Below are 17,863 nucleotides of genomic sequence, written 5' to 3' on the forward strand. Positions count from 1 at the left end.
AACACCCTTTAATGTAGTGATTTTGGAGGTATATTTTAAAGCAATTAAATGTAGTTTTGGCTTCCTAAATTATGCCTTAATAATAAGAATGTAAAAATATCAAACAAATCATGATCTTTATTGTTCTTTTCATGTTTATAGTTTTATTTCCTTTAACGTTTTAATTTGTAAGCCGTGCCAAAAAATTTCAGGGAGAAAAATGAAGACAGCTCAGTAATATGGCGCAGATGGAGTTAGAATTTTGGATTCTCATCCCTGGAGGAAAGTTTGAGTTGAAGCTCTTCCTCTGTAAAGAAAGGGACTTTAGTTTTATGAAGACGTTGAATCTGCTGAGGTTGATTAAAGAGAACTCCACGGAAAATTATTTTAAAATATGAACGCTGTAGACGAGGGCTGCGTGTTAGTCATCTTTGAAGGAATAATCAGAGTCATGAACTCAGTTCAGCCTCATGAGCCTGGGTAGAGTGACTGAAGTCTGCGGATTCCGGGGTCTCCCGCCTCACTAACAGCTGAGGTCCACCGCCATCCAAAAGGCAGTCTCTCCTTTCTTCCTTTCCTTTTGTTTTTCTTTTAAACAACAATAGAAGCTAATGGGAGAAGGCTTTCACATGTGGAAAATTCAGTTATGTGTTTGTGTGCACCTGTGTATGCGCTTTCCTTCTGTCCTGGAGGGGATGGGATCACAGGTTTGTCTTTTCTGAGAGCGCCTCCCTGTGGAAGAATATAACTCATTGCTTCTGGGTGATGGGGACTGTACCGACAGGCCATGCTTTTTGTTTCTTTTTCCTTTTCTTCATCCCCTTGCCTCCAGCATTGCAAAAATAGTGTGTCATCTGCTCCTCATGTTGATGGTCAGGGTTTTATTTATTCTAATGACCGCTGCAGAGAGAGTATGCAGCTCTGAGCAGAGAGAACAAGGCCCCCTAGGTCCACATTTGCTGTGAGGTGGGCTGGCGGTTGAAGTTGGAGTAGCCTTTGGCCAGAGAGCCGAATACACACCTCCCCCTCCCATGAAAGCATCGTCCCTGTATAACATCATGTGGGTTTGAGTCAGTCTCTGGAGGACCTGCTTCTCAGAGTTTGGTTTGGCAGTTCAGGCAGATATAATCCTTCCTTTCATATTTTCCCTGCCCTTTTGAAGAGCAGTCACTTTCAGTCTCCTCACACCAGGGGCACTTTGGGAGATGGCCTCGGACCCCATGGAGGAAGTCCCTTTGGCTCGGCTTTTTGGGACCTGGCAATATTTGAGGTGGTCCCAAATGGGGACTGCACCCTTTGAATGAAGTGTTACACAGATGTGTGATTGAAACCATGGGAACGGAGGCTGTCGGTGCAGATGTTGGGGAGTTAGAGAATTCTGAGATGTGTGTCAGTCTGAAGAAAGGCAAGATTTCCTTTAGGTGCAGCACGTGAGTGCAGTTGTCCTCGAATTGGCCTCGATTCATCCACCCTTGGAAATAACTAGTTATCTGACCACTGAAAGTGTAATAGAACTTAAACCAGGGGCAGGGGAATACATTTTATGGGGACTGTAGATGTGGCTTGGGCAAGCAATCTATGCATATGTGCATCCTGTGTCTTAGAAAGATGGTAGATGGAGAATTGAATCACACTTTGGCAGAATTTTCCTTTTTAGATCATTTAAGTCTAATAGAAATATCATGTGAGCTACATAAGTAATTTTTCATTTCCTAGAGGCCACATTTTAAAAAGTTAAAAAGAAACAGATGAAATTATTTTAATATATTTAATTTAACTCAGTATCTCCAAAATATCCTTTCAGTGTGTAATCCATACAAAATTATGGCTGGGATGTTTTACATTCTCTCTGTCTTTTTCTCCCCACATTTTCAAATAGCTGTTGGGTACTTTACACTCACAGCGCATCTCAATTCACATTTCAGGAGGTCAGGAGCCACATGTGGCTAGTGGCTACTGTATTGGACAGTGCAGTTCTAGAGAGTTCCAGCTCTAGAATGTCTAGATGCATGTGCAAAGTCAGCAGCAGATTTCCTCCCACATGTCTGTTAGGGTCAACAGAACTTTCAAGTATCAGGAAAAGGCTGAAGAAAATAGGTTCTAAAACAGAAATACATTTTTAACAGTGTCATTTTCAAAAGCTTCGAAAAGGAGAATCCTAGGCCCCAAGCCATGAATTTAGGAAAAAGCTGGAGGGGACACCACACTGAACCAGGGTTGTGTCAAGAGAACAATGAAGGGACACTTCTTCTGAAAGAAGAAGGTGATGTCTTTTAGGGATTTTATCTTATTTTAAAATATTTATTTTTAATTATAAAATGAATCCCTACTTGTTATAGAACACCTAGATGACACAAAGTATAGAAAATAATAAAAGTCATCCGTAAGTTCAGCACCCATGGATGACCACCATTCAAAGGTTGGGGTATTGCTGTCCATGTAGGCAGACTGTCCCCATAATTGTGATTACACTGCAAATGCACTAGTCTATCTTGCTTTTAATTCTTTTAATGTTGTTTCAGAGCATTTTTCTATGGTGTTAAAAGCTCTTTGTAAGAATCATTTTTAGTGTTGGCATGGTATTCCATCATTTGGGTGGCCATTGTTTACTAAAGTTGGTGACTTTTGGTAAGGTAAGTGTTACAGTATGCTTATTAAATGGTGACCAGGACAAATAGACTAGTTTATGGAAAAGTAGTTGCCCTACAGCGTGGTCATCCTCATCCCTCGTGTGGGGAACTTGCCTTCCGTGACCGTAGTCACCCCAGGCAACCACTTCTGCTGATCAGTTTTTAGAGAATAGATGTAAATATCGTAGAAAAGAATTGCCACTTCTCATGCCCAAGTCATCCACCCAATCAACCTAGGTGTGTGGTTAGTACTTTGCCACAAAGTACTAACTTTATGGCAAAAAAGTTATTATGACTTAAGGGAGAAAAGTAAATTTTTCCAAAGAGATTTTGAATGGAAAACAAGAACATTATGAAGCTACTCAGAAAGCATTTTCTTTCTTTCTTGTTGAATCCATGCCCCCTAAGATCTCACGGTACCCACTGGGTATAGGTACTGGGCCACCTTTGGTTAAATCATAGTTGGATTGATTTTTGCTTCCCCTTTTGGCCCCCTTTCCCACCATTTGTCATTTTCGCAGCCTTTCATGACATAAATCTTGTGGAATGTTGGCTATGCACATAGCATGAAGGATTCAAACTCTCCCATTTCAGGCAGGTTGGCCAACGAAAGCAACAGAGGGTGGTGGAGATCGGCAACAGATACGGCTGGAAGAGGCAGGGGTAGACGGGCTCTGGAAAGAACACATGACGTATGAAAAGGACAGCTCTGAGATTGCTCCACTTCTGGAAGTTTAGCCAAGGGTGATTGCAATTGGCTCATGATCGCCCGGTAATAATAAAGTCCATTGGAAGCGGCACAGTTATGAGCTGTCATTATATATATCTTTTCTATCTATATGCAAAGGCCTGTGGACTGACTCCAACCATGATTTGCTTCTCTTGACACAATCCTGGTTCAGTGTGGTGTCCGGAGGTTGTAGACGTCTTCTCTGGGAATCCAGAGACTTGCCCTGAAGGATAGCTCCGGACCGTATTTCTGTGGCCGGTCTATTCTCTTGCTAAGCTCAGCTCCCCAGACTTCCAAGCACAGTTGGGCTGGAGGGGGCAGGAGATTTTTGACAACGTTCTCTTTGGCCTCCCACCTTCTGTCACAAAAGAGCTTTTTCCTGACTTGTTGGAGAATCTGAAGGCACACAAGAGCTGGGGGGATTTTATTAAGTTGGCAAATATTAATACAAGTTGACTTAAAACCAGTGGCTCGTCTCTCTCTCAGTCTGGCTGAGTTTACGCTTTTTTCCTCCGGAGCTCTTTTTGGCCCAAGCAATTCAGGGCAAGGAGTTTGAAGGGTATTTTGTTTCTGAAGTGGGCAGTCTGTAAGATAGTGGACCTTTTAACATCGCACTGACAGACACTTTCAGGGCTAATATAATTGATGTATGCGTAGAAGCTTAAGCAAAATAGCTTTCCAAAAGGGAGAAAAACTTGTCTTTTCACCTAAGCACTGACCGATTTGTGGTTTGGATGCTTACACGAGATATTAAACAGACTCGATGGAAAAGGTTTGTTCGCCTCAAGTTTGCCTTTCCCTCCTCTTGTAATTTTTGGCCGTGAGTCAAGTTTTTGTCCATTTCCCCTGCACTCCTTGGGTCGAGGCCAGAGCCACGGGCTTGCTCTCTCCATGGTGTTGACAGAGTGTTTTTCAGCTGTACCAAAGGCCACAGATTTTATGTCAGACTGCGAGATGCACAGCTTGATAAACATGTCTGCCTCTGGCGATTGGCAGCATTCTTTCTGGAAAAGAAAACAAAAATTGTTTTACATAAATAAGGAAAGTGGTATGAATAGCATAGAATAACACGACTTGGAAGGTGCGCCTGAGTCCTGAGCTTTTTTGCAGTATGTTTTGCTCTTTAGCTCGATTTATTTTTGAATTCTCTTTTCACCCCACCGCCATCTGATGGCTTTCAGCAGCCAGATGTGTCTGGTTCTGTAATGAATAAACAGATCAACAACTGATTTGTTTAGAAAGTTGGAGGGTGGTAAATAACTCCGGATGGTGTTTTAGAAAAGTATCTTGGCTTTGCGTCGATATTTTCTTTTTCATGAAATGGCACCGAAGCACTTTTCAGTCACTGTAGTTTAAAGAAACTCCACGATGCTCCATCCGTCTGATATTTCCTAATTGAGATTTTTAAACATTCACTTTTTTCCCTTGGCCAGAGGTCAGTCAGGCCACCAAATTTGGGTAGGGAATCAGCACGCGGGTATGACACAGAATTCAACTCTGTGTTAAGTAGAAAATTCACCCTTTAGGGTGGCAGCCAGCTTGTTACTGATCCCCACAGTAGGAGGACTCGATAACTTCTTTTGACAACTCCCGGTAATAGGAGAGGATTCTTGGTGTTCTACTTAAACTTCCAAGTCTCTTGTTTGGGAAGGAAGAGGGAAAAATACATCCCAATAGCCAGCACCCTCTTCCTAAAGCTGCTTTGCCATTGAGCAGATGCCCTGGAAACCTGCAGGTAGTGCTGACTTTCAGGTTGCACCTCCCTTTGGAAGATGGATGGGAGGCTGGAGGACTCTTCAGCAAGCCTGTGTGGACATGGGGCTCGGGGCCAGCCTCTCCGATAGGAGCCAGCTCACCTGGAGGCTGGCTGCTGAAAGATGCGGGCTGTCGGGTCCCTTGGCAACGGCTCACTGGGTTCCTCAGTGGCACTTAACATTAACCACCCCTCCCCCAGAACCTTCTGGAAAGCCCAGCGCTAGTCCCCTGATGTCATTGCACGCCTATGATTAAACGCCAGCTCCGAGAGCAGCCCAGTGACAGGGAGGGTCATCGGTAATGGGTTTGAGAGGGGCTTCGAGGCCCGGGGTAATATTTTATTTATTACCAGTGTCGGTGGAGGAACTGTGAATCTGTCTGTTGGTTGGGGGCCCTTTATCTGACACCTCCCCAGGGTCAGTGCAGAAGCTTCTGGAGGCTGGAGTGTAGTTTTTGTTTGATGAGTGTGTGTGTGTGTGTGTGTGTGTGTGTGTGTGTGTGTGTGTGGTGGTGGTGGGGGCGTGGTAAGCACTTGATATTAGTATCTTATCACCTAACAGCTGGATAGAAGTGAAACAGTCCATCAGTTTTAATCAGCTTTAGAGAGCTGCATCAAAAGTAAAAACTGGGTGAGTCTTAGTCATGGTAATTCATACATAAATACATAGAGGTAAACATATATGTGTGCTTGTATATAGACACATCTGTGGTGTTGGTTTTTGAGGTTTTAGAATGAGCTCTGAATTTAGGACACCCTCTGTCACATCTTGAAGAGCCCTTGTGAGCACCTGTTCTGTCTGTGGGGGGCAGGTTCCTAACCTGGGGGCCTGCTCAGTATCCACGGTTGGGCTTTAGTAAAGTCTGGGAATCCCTATAATCATAAGCAACTTTTTGCTGGGGTGCTAAGTTACTCAACCTCTCCAAGCTTCTAAAGTCACCCATAAGATGGGGGAAAATAATACCCACCTCGCTGGGTTAGTGTGAAGATTAAATGGGAGAGTGCATGTAAAGCACTTAGTACTATGCCCAGCCCCAAAGTGTCCTCTACATATTAGAAGCTATAATTATAATGATTGGGGTTATTAGGGTGTACCTATGTGAATTTTAAATGGATGTAAGTGTCATAGATTTTTATCAGATTTTCAGGGGGAGCTTTGGACCAAACAGGTCAAGAACCACAGTCTTTGCTAGAGCCACTGAGAATAAATCTTTAACGGAGTCAAACTCGCTTTGTCAGAAATGGAAGACGAAGATGTGTGATTTGTCATGTTGACCAATCTGGGGAAATTCCTACAATCCCCCCAAAGCAGGAAGACTCAGGCAAAGTTTTATGTCACTGCTGTTTTTCTTCCACCTTCTGCTAGTTAAAATAATTTTTTTCTTAATCTCCTCACGCTTTTTCTCCAAATAAAGTCCACAGGGCATAGTCGTTTGTCTTGTACATAAACAAAGCCCGTTTTCTCACATCTTGCATTCTTTTGGTGTCTTGCCTATTACAACAACAATAATAATACCTTTGCATCATTTAGCTTCATTTCATAATTATAAAATACAAGTTTCAACACTAAACTTCAGCTTTTCTTGTGACATAAGTAAGTGTTGCTATTTCTACTTTACAGATTTGCAAGCTGAGCCAGAGGTGGGCACATTTTCTCTATATGTACTAAGTCAGAAATAGTTACTTTCAATTCAGGTTATGCCAAACCCATGTGCCAAGAAAAACATCACAAAGGGGACTTCCTACAGTCCAGTGGCCCCAGGAATCTCTTGACCGCAAACTCTTTTGGGGAGGAAGTGTCTCCCTCCCGTCATAAATCTGCAGACCCTGTAGATATGGCTGAATGGTTGAAACTACACTCCTGATTATCTCCATGATTTTCCACGTGAAAATGAAGACCAATAGCTGTGAAAGTTACAGAATACCAAATTCCACATAGTAAAAATAGACGGTTAAGCCCTTCATCTAAAAATTAACTTAACTGCTTGAGGAAAGATATGGTTATAAAGTTAAATGGCATAATTTCATGTATGGAAATGGTTGTCCTTTCTTATACTTAAAATTTACCTTAGGACATGATTAGCTCTCCACAAAGCCAATTTCTAAATGGGAAACATTCCTCTGGCTGGATGTTCTTTCCATTTCTTGGGGCCCCTGTGGGACAGCGCTACTCAGTGATCCGGGGAGACGGTGTCAGTGCTCAGAAGCACACTTCCTCAATGAAAGGCTCGCTGCAAATGGGCCTCATTCATCATTATCTGTTCTCATCTGGAGGCAGCACACCAGCTTTCCATCCTGTGGAATTTGGTGGGAATTCTCTGAGACGGCCGTTCTGGGGGGTGAGAAACTGACCCCATGGGCAGAGGGGTTTCTGGTAGAGTTGCCAAGGAGGAGACCAGAGGAATCCCTCTTTAGCCCACTCACTTTGCTTCCCCCATATCTTCAGTGTTGTTCCGAATGCAGGACCCGATTGTGTACCAGCAAGATGCTAATTCGGGATCATTTTGCAAATGACATTCTGCTTTTCTATTTGCAATGACACCTTTTCTTTCTGGAATTTGGTTTATCAAGCCTTCCTTGTTCCCACAGCTCTTCATTAGCCCTGTAGAAAAGTCTGATGTTGATTTTGTCTGCAATTTTCTTGTTATCAAGGAAGTAGAGGTCTTTCGTATTCTTCTAAACTTAATCGGAGGGGAAGTCCCATTCAACAACATCATGACTTATAATGCCAAATATCTGTGCTGATGCTGGCCCCCTGAGTTCCAGAGACAGAGGCAGGAGCTGCTTTGTTCATTAATGACACATCTGTTCAGCCCCGACTTCATGTGAGGCACTGTTCTGGGTGCTGCGGAGACTGCAAAGGTGGATGGGACCTGGATCCTGCTCCGGAGGATACAGATGCAGTGGGTAGGATGGGCACGTGCACATCGAAGCATAAGGTGAGCCTGCACAAGGTATATTGGGGAGATGCAGAAGAATTCCTACGGAAGCTCAGAAGCAAGAGAGATTGTTTCTAGCTTCTAGATCGGGCAAGACTTCTTGGAGGAGGTGGCACTGAACTAGGTCAATACTGTGGGCAGATCCAGAAAAGATGAAATAAAGTGGGAATGAGATTTTGACTTTTTGTTCCCTGAAAACATCATTCTAGACACTTATATTCTTTATGGAAATTAGGGTCGGATGATGATCAGAATGGACCGTTCTTTCAACTTCCAACTTAGGTGCTTTTGCCTAAGCCATGTGACTTTAAAGCAAGAAAGTGGGAAAAAATTAAAAAGGTAAAAAAAAAGAACAAGTCAACGTGGGCGTTATGGATCATAAAGTGCGTCTCTTCACATTGGAGTAATTTGTCAGGTCATCGTGCTAGTTAAATATAATCTCTGGAGTTGAAAAACATGACCAAGCTTTCAAAGTCCTTCATTTCCAAATAGCTGTCACGTGGTCTTGACCTGTTTACAGAAGGAATCTCAGCAGAGTAAGGCAATCACCCTTTCCCGGAAAGCAAGAAGGATGCATTTCCTGGCGCCGTAAATAGAACCTCTGTGAGCCCGGCCACCCCCTCTTCTCCGTAGACTGCAGACGGTGGAGGGTAACAACCCCCCCACCCCCGCAGTTATTTGGGCAGGAATAATTAATGGCATAAGTGTAGGTTTGTGGCTTACAAGCAGCCAGGGTGAAACTGCTTGTCCATTTCAGCTTTCACCTAAACTGCCAGGACACTTACTTCCTGAGTCAATGGTGATCCCGCAATGCTAACAAAAGACCCCCATTGATCACTGCCCTCTAGTAATTGCTGCCAGTGTGAGGCTGTCCCTCACAACTTGTTGACATCTCCTGACAATTTAAATACGGCCCCTGCTAAAGACCCAAAGCCACCATAACACACAGGGTGAGGAATGAAAAGGCAAATGTGAACTTTTCCAGCAAACTCAAGCTGGAAGGTTGAGTGTAAAAATGCATCTCCAGTGATGACATTTTAACTGTGTATTAGGAGCGTTTTCTAAGGAGCCTCCAGGTCCTGCTTGTGCCGACAGGTTGCTGATAAGCTCACATTCAGTGGTTCCCGTAACGTTTTGTAAACGAGAGCTCAGGAAGCAGTAATGTATCCAATAGCACGTGAACATCCCCTTGGAGATTAAACAAAGGTGTGCTAGGAACCACCAGAAGGAAAGGTCTCATTCCAGGGGCAGGGGTGGAAGTTGGCAGCCATTCATCTGGACTCGACACTTAGCCCTCACTTAGTCATGAGGGCTTAGCAAACAGTCATGAGGGCTCAGCAAACTGGGCTTTGGCCAAATCTAGCCCAATGCCAGTTGTTAATAAAGTTTTACTGGAACACAGTCACGCCCATTTGTTTACATCTTGTTTAGGGCTGCTTTTGCTCTATAAGGACAGAGTTGATTGCTTGAGGCAGCGGCTGTATGACCTACAGAGCTGAAAATATTTCCTATCTAGCCCTTTATGGAAAAAGTTTGCCGACTCCTGCTCTAACATATGAGGCCCAATGACAATTTTCATACTAAGTCACTGAACTGAGGTTCTGTAATCTTAGAGAAGCCGTGTGCTTAATTATGGGCTTTGAGGACTAGAAGGCTGGGCTTGAGAGAAATGGGGATACAGTCTGGTCTTATTATGGAAACTTTAAAATTTTTTTGCATTATTCTGATACTATTGCCCTAAGATACTAGTGCTTGTAGCTAACCGGTCGAGCCTCCCATGACTTTAGGGAACATGGGACAACTGGTGGAATCTTATGCCCCTTGGAGCCCCCATGGTCTAATCTGCTGATTTCCTATTTATTTATTTAAAAATTTATTTTATCAAAGTACGGTTGATTTACAATGTTGTGTTAATTTCTGCTGTACAGCAAAGTGATTCAGTTATATGTTTATGCACATTCTTTTACATATTCTTTTCCATTATGGTTGATCACAGGATATTGAATATAGCTCCCTATTCTATGCAGTAGGATCTTGTGGTTTATCCATCCTATATATAATAGTTTGCATCTGCTCATCCCAAGCTCCCAATCCATCCCTCCCCCACCATCCTCCCCCTCGGCAACCACAAGTCTCTTCTCTATGTCTGTGAGTCTTAAACTCCTGATTTCTTAAATGGAGATGTAAAAGTTCAACACAGGATTTTGATTGGAATTTGGTTTAGATGACTATAAAAATTCCCAGTGTCACAGGTAGATTCAGTTAAAGTTAGGTGTACTTGTTCTGGTATTCTATATTTAAATTCAAACTTTTTCTGGACTGCTTAGAGAAAGAATTCTTCTTTATAGCTGGAAAGGAATTGCCCTTTAAAGCACCAGATTGCTATAATGTTAAAATTTTAGTAGTTGTTTGGGTTGTAAGCTCTCTAAAATGTACTATACTCTTACTATGAAAGTCCCCAGTTTAGGTCTGTCACCAACATGGGCACTGAATTGAAACTCAGCACTAGAGGCTCCCCTTCCTGTTTTCTTCCACTTTCTACCACCAACTTCGTAAACCCTCACACAAATAGAAAAGATGTCCTTTGCCTTGGATGAAAAACCAGTGGGTGGTTGTGTTGAGAAAGATTCTGAGGATGCATCTAGGAGGAGTAGGAAAAAGCTCCATGAGGCATGATTGATGTCTGTGAGGATTCAAGAGGGGAAGTTATGAAGCTCATGATACATAATTCTTATCCTTGCTCTGTGGTTGCAAGGGCTTTTGAGTTGCAAAGTAGTCTTTTGTTTCTTTATCAGCTCTCTTTTCTGTTGTCAGCAGGACTGAGACTCCACACTCCTGTCACTGGGTCTTATCAGCACCTCGTAATCTGTTACCTCTGATTACTTCACTTCTTTCCCCCTTTTCCAGATTTATTTTTCTTGGTTCCCCTGACTATAATGAATTCTCTGGAGAAGTCTGTCTTTCAGACACTTCTGGTCAATGAGGTGCTTCTTTCTGCTCCCCAGGGCCACCTGCATACAGGTGTGCAGATTGTGACCTGGACAAAGTTGCCTGGATAAAGGGAGTGAGTGGAGGCACCCTCACTCCTTTCACATTTCTGCTTTATGGAAGGGCCTTCCCTTCTCCTCCTTTTCTCTCTTTTTTTATCTATTACTCACAGATTCCTATTTTATTAAATGGATTATAAACCATTTGTTTTGATGCTCAAATCACCCCAGATTTGGCCAGTGAGAACTCTTTCAGTCTGGCTCCTGTGTTCTTTTTGACATATCTCTGTCATTTTGGTGAGTACTTTCTTCCTTTCTGTGTAAAAAAATTCCAGATTCATCTTTACATTCCCTGCCCCAGCCCTGGAATCAGCCACTTCTTCAGCGAGCCCTGGTTCCTTTTAGTTGGGAATGATATTTAGAGACCAAGACTGTGGTGCCAGATGTGCTCACAGCTAACTGGAGTGTAACTGATTTTAGAATTTAAAAAACTTTAAAAGTTATTAATAATATCATGAGTTGATATTGATACTGCCAATTCCAGTTCAACCCCACAGTTTCTTGTGTTCCCCATTCCATTTTTGTATGTCTTTTCTTTATAGTTAGAACCTTGACCATCAACATCACCAGCCCATTTCCTCATTTGATCAGTTCTACAGAGTGTTTAATTTCCATTTGAATCTATTCTCCCTTGGGCATCCTGTAGTTACTGAGATGTTTTTGTCTTTTCTGTTTCTTTCCTTAGTAAAATGAACTCTCATTATATTTCTTCCTATTTCTTGTCCATTTTTAGTCTTAGTTTTTGAAAATATGTATTTATGTGTTTATTTGAAAATAATTCAATCTGTAGTACTGTGTCATACATAGCTCTGCTTCATGGTTGGATTTTTCTGGGAGAGTTTTAATTAACTGAAATATCTTTTGCAGTTTTGTTTTCTTTTTACAGTGGTATTGCATACAGTTCGTTGGATTTTTTCCTATTCCCAGGCATTCTGTGGACAAGTTTTCTGTCCACAAAAAACCATTCTGCACCATTTTCTGCAGTAAAGTTCCGTATCCTTAATGGATAATATTGGTGGTGCTGGTGGTGGGGTAGACTGGAAGTGGCTGAGATGTTGTATTTCTTTTTGTTTCTACAGGTTTCTTATTTTTTACTTTCTTACATCTTTCCTGTCCTCCATTGCTACATCTCCAAGGCACACGGCTCCTTATGTATTTTTGTAATTCTCCCCCAGAAAGAATGATTCTTCAAGGCTGCCACCTCTGTCCTCCTCACTTTCAAATCCCTTCCAGTAGCAGCTTCCCTGAACCACTGTTTAATATTTTGGCAGTTAGTGTTGGACTTGCTCTTTATGGGAATTTCTCTTCTGTCTTCAGACCTGAAATCTTCTCCTAACATTACTTTTTGCTTCTGGATCTGTAGGTCAGCTCTGGCTTGACTTAGCTTGAGTTCCACATTTCTTTTCATTCCAAGATCTAGGTGGAAGGAACAGTCCTTATTTGGGACACATTCTTCTCATGGCAGAGGGCAGGAACAAAGAGGCTGACCCAACTTATTCAAGCACATTAAAAGCTTCTGCTTAGATACGGTGTACATAATATTTGCTCATATTCCACTAGCAGAGGCAAGTCACATGGCCGAGGCTCCCAGGGGGGACAGGAAGTAGATTCTGCCCACTGGCAAGCACAGCAAAGGCGAGGAGTAGATCACGCTCTTACAGAGAAGGGGATGTTTACATGCTCAAGTGCATAGTAAATCTTCAAGTAGGAGATTTTTTTTTTAGCAGAATTTCCCAAATTAATTGACCACAGAACCCTTTGTTTGAGGTACATCTCAAATTTCCCAGAGAACACTTTGGGAAATGCTGCTCTGATTCATCTTGAGGTGTTAGAACTGACCTTAGAAAAAACATTCCTTTGAAAGTCTGAGTGAATGGAGTATATACGGTTCTGAAACTCAGTTTCAATGAGTGGGAACCAGACATTAAAATCTTCCCATGTCAACAAGTCCAATGCCTCTTTATTAGCTAACACATCTTCAGCCCTGAAGAGCTGTAAAAAACAGATTTGGAAAATAATCCTTAAGTTCTCATGGCTTCTGATCCTTACGGATCATCAGTAATCTCTTTAGAAACCACCCCCTTCCCCAACCGTCATTTTCTTTCCTTAAACAATCTCTTGCTAAGGAATTATCATTTGTATTTCTTCAAATAATAAAATCAAGCACCTCTACCTGGTTGTTTTATGTCTCTTTCTGTATGAGTTTTGTTTTTCTCAGATTCCAGTATTAGTCAGAACTGAACTGTTGAACCCACTAATCGTAGCAGCTAGTTTGGTATCTGATATATGAATAATAAATTGCTTTTAATGATGAAAAATTGCTTACTGCGCATGTGATATGTTCATGGCTGGCTACCGTCATTCTGTGGGCTTTGGCTATGTGGAAAGCAGAGAAACAAAACTTAAATTAGGGACACATTCTTTCTTTGCAGCATAAGGTGTCCCATAACCTTGAAGTTATGAGATGCAGGCCATTGGGCTAAAAGATAGGACGGAAATGAGGGTGCCCTCATTTGACTACCCCGCTTGGGGTTAACTTGGGACAATTTGTTATTCCTTAGTCTTCTCACCTTCAAGATAGGAGATACTACATGGGGTCTTGAAGAAATTCTGCTAATGAAGACTGAGAAGATGAGAAAAGTGTTGCAGAGGGATGGAAATGTGCACTACAGTATTGTTTAAGTTGCATTCATTTTCTTTTTATCCAAATACATGATCTTTCAAGCCTTTGTTTTCTAATGTTTTTATTGTGATAAAAGATATATAACAAAATGGCTCATTTTAATAATTTCTAAGTGTAGCATTCAGTGGCATTAAGTACCTGCATATTGTGGTGCTGCCATCACCGCCATCCACTTCCAGAACTCTTTCATCATCCCAAACAGAAACTCCACCCATTAAACAAAAACTCCACGTTCTCCCCTACCCTCAGCCTCCGGTAACCTCTGTTCAACCTTCTGTCTCTGTGAGTTTGCCTACTCTAGGTGTTTTACATGAATGAAATCATACGATATTTGTCCTATAGCGTCTGCTTATTCCTCTTGGCATACCCTTTTCAAGTTTCATCCATGTTGCTGTATGCATCAGAATTTCACTTATTTTTACAGTTAAATAACATTCCCTTGTATGTATTTACCACATTTTGTTTATCATTCATCTGCTGATGGGTACTTGGGTTGTGTCCACCTTTTGGCTATTGGGAATAATGCTGCTATGAACACTGATGTGCAAGCTTGCCGTTTTCTGGAAAATTCCAGTCCAACTCTGCAGTCTTGCAGTCCTGACACCCGGCTGGGTGGAGGTACAGTGTCTGGCAAGTAAAAAAGGCCAACTGGCAGCATGCAAATGGTTAAAATTCTGGCTTGAAATTTTATACACTTGGTTGCTCTCCCCCCTCCCCCTTTTTTTTTCCTCAGGGCGGACCTTTCCCTGGAATCAAGTTTAGCTCTTAGAACCACCCCAGGGTGGCTGATGGACAGAGCAATGAAGCTGACTGAATCTTGCTCCTTTTCATATTAATGGGGCCATTTGCTGCTGTGGAATTGAATGTATTACAACTGAGTGACAGTTGTTTAATATTCTAATTACATAAACTTTCTATGTTATGGTTTTGCCATTTGACATATTAGATTTCATAAAGTGATTGAATTTGTATGTTGGAACCATGTTTATTAATAGAGACTGACACAGTTCTAGTAAGAATTTACGTTAAACTGACTGAGTGATGTGGGAAATCCATGGTGATAGTTTGAGAGAGGCTGGAGCACGAACTGACCAGAGTCTTTTCTGCTTAAGTTTCACAAGAAAATTTCTTGGAGATGAAATACATGTTTTCACTCATTTGGACACATTCTGCAATGATTGGATGTGAGATGAGGGAAGACTGGCTCAAAATAGGAACTCGCTGAGGTCAAAAGTCAAAGGAATTGCTCTGTAAAGAGATTGCCCAAGGCAGGGGCGGGGCCACAAAAAAACACTTGAGCCTGATTTTATTATCTTTTTCCTTTGCAGTGCTTTCCTGACTGTGGGTATAATTGTGCACTAGTTAGCAGAAGCTTCAGGCCTGTATTTTCTCCGGAAAATAGCTAAGGTCTACTCATTCCAAGCTAGATAACTGGGTTTGGAGCCATCTCTCAGGGCAGCTATGGCCTAAAAACGTGGCAGCATGATTTTTGCCCCTGCACTCAGCTTAGATCTGCATCAGACTGGACCTCAGCAAGGAGGCTTCAACAATTTATAATTTAGTGAGGTTAGACTTGCCCTGGTCTCAAAAGGTGGTTTGAATTGGGTTTAAACTGATTTTGCAAAGCTTCACTGCAATCTCCAAATAAATCAGAAAACTATAGGCCTTTTCATCCTCTGCGATATTATGGTTTCAAACCAGCAGAGAGAGTTTGTAGGCCGGCAAGGTTAAAAATTATAAAGCAAACAGATGGGTTCTACCCCAATCAGATTACAGTTTTAAAAAACTGATATATTAATTTTTTAACTTATGAAGGTAATACAATTATCTTACAGAAAATATATAAAAGAAAAAAAATCACTCATAATCCAACATCCTAAAGCAGCTACTCATGTACTTTGGTAAAATTCTTCATCGTCTCTTCCCTCAGTGTAACTATTTATCTATTTTTCTTCGCATATTTGTCATCATAAGTTAAGGACAAATTTGATTCTTATGCTTTTCAGTTCATGTTCCACCAAAACATGTCTCATGTTTCCATATTTTCTTCATAGCTGTCATTTTAAGTGTCCTGCTTGAGGGAGACCATGTAATGCAGAGCGTTCACTTGGTTTCCGATTTTATAGTCAACCAGACCGTGGGCATCTGCAAATGTGTCATTTGAGATTTCAGCTTAAGCAATGCCAAAGGCCCAGGGCATGTGATAATTAGTAATTTCAGCGAAGAACTGGGCGGCATTCGAATCATAATGTTGGAGTCCAGAAGCTAGCCAGCCAGTCTATGAGCTGATTGCCCAAGATCAGGATATTAACATAGCTTGTCTATTCTTTATTCGTCCCATTTGAGTTTTATGGAGGAAATTATTGTATTAGCTTTTGCTGCATAACAAATGACCAAAAACTTAAACGTTTAAAACAATAAACATTTATTGTTTAGCTCATGGGTCTGTGGTGAGCTGAGATGGCCAGGAGAATTCTGGTGTGGGATGACGTAGCTGGGGCCGGATGGCCTTGGAAGGGCTCAAGCACATAACGGGGCTTGGCAGGCTGTTGGCCGGTGTGCCTCAGTTTTCCAGCATAGGACCTTTCCAGCAGGCTAGATTGGGTTCATGGTGGTCTCATGGTTTCAAGTGCAGAAAGAGAAAGCAAAATTCACGTGCAAGTATTTCTGTCATTTTTCAATGTGCTTCCATCATATTTGCCAATGTTCCATAGGCCAAAGCAAGCTATATGGCCAAGCCCAGATCAAAGGGTGGATAAACAGATCTTACCTCTTGAAGGTTGGAGAAGCAATATCACATTGCCAAGGGGCATGCATACTGGAATGGAAACAATTATTCTTTGCAAATAAACTAACACAATTTCATATATAGATGTATGGTTAAATGTGGGAATCTGCAAATATCTCTGGGAGATTCTCCCAGAAATCCAAGGGCCATACAACTTGTGACTCATGGTGGGTGAGGGAATAGCTTGTAGTCATGGGCAAGTATTGTAAATAATACTTTAATGAGCTTCTTTGTGTATATGTTTTAAAAAATATTTTGAGTTATTTGGTTAAGATAGATTCCCAGAAGAGGAATTAACTGGGGCAATGAGAATGAACGTTTTTATGTCTCTTATACTTGTTTCAAACTTGCTTTCCAAAAAGTTGTGGTGAATCGTGTGCTGTCAGCAGTGTAGTTTTGGTTATGGATGAGATTACCTGTTTTATTGCACTTCACTTAGCACTGAATGTTGTCATTAACAAAATTTCCTAGTGAAAAGTTAAAAAATGGTTCCTAATTTCTAAGGGAGTTTATTAGTCTTCTAGGGCTGCCGTACTAAAATACCACAATGTAGGTGGCTTAAACAACAGAAATTTATTTTCTCCCAGTTCCAGCAGCTAGAAGTCCAAGATCAAGGTGTTGGCAGGTTTGGTTTCTCCTGAGGCCTCTCTCCCTCAACTTGCAGATGGCCGTCTTCTCACTGTGTCCTCACATGACCTTTTCTCTGTGTGAGTGCGTCTTTGGTGTCTATTTTTTTTTATAAGGGCACTAGTTATATTGAATCGGGGTTCCACTTTTAAGGCCTCATTTAACCTTAATTACCTCTTTAAAGGCTGTATGTCCAAATACAGTCACATTGGAGGCAAGGTCTTCAAAATAACATTTTGAGGGAATACAGTTCAATTTGTGACAGAGTAGATCTAGGTTTGGTGGGACCTGAAGCTTATATAATTTTGTGGCATTCTTTTAAAAAGTATGAAATTATGAATGTAAAATTGCCAGGTCCTCTCCCTAGATCTTGGAAAGGACTTAGGCTTCCCTGACTGCGCCGTTAGTCTGCCTCTGGTCATTGTCGTTCTGCACTGTAGTTAATAGTGGGAATAAATGTTATTTATTTGTATTTGACAGGTACTCAGCTAAGGATATTGGTTTTGAGTAAAGAGAGGCAGGCGAGGAGTGTTATCATTTAACATAGGTTTGAAGCTTTGGGTTTCAACAGACATGTTAGGTTTTTAGGAGAGGCCTTACTTGCTCCAGTGGAGCAGCAAGCCACTTATCTGGTGATTTCGGTGACCAGGAATATGTCTTATTACCTAAAGTATTACTTCTGTCATC

This window comes from Lagenorhynchus albirostris, chromosome 8 (assembly GCF_949774975.1).
Source record: "Lagenorhynchus albirostris chromosome 8, mLagAlb1.1, whole genome shotgun sequence".
Lineage (NCBI taxonomy): Eukaryota > Metazoa > Chordata > Mammalia > Artiodactyla > Delphinidae > Lagenorhynchus > Lagenorhynchus albirostris.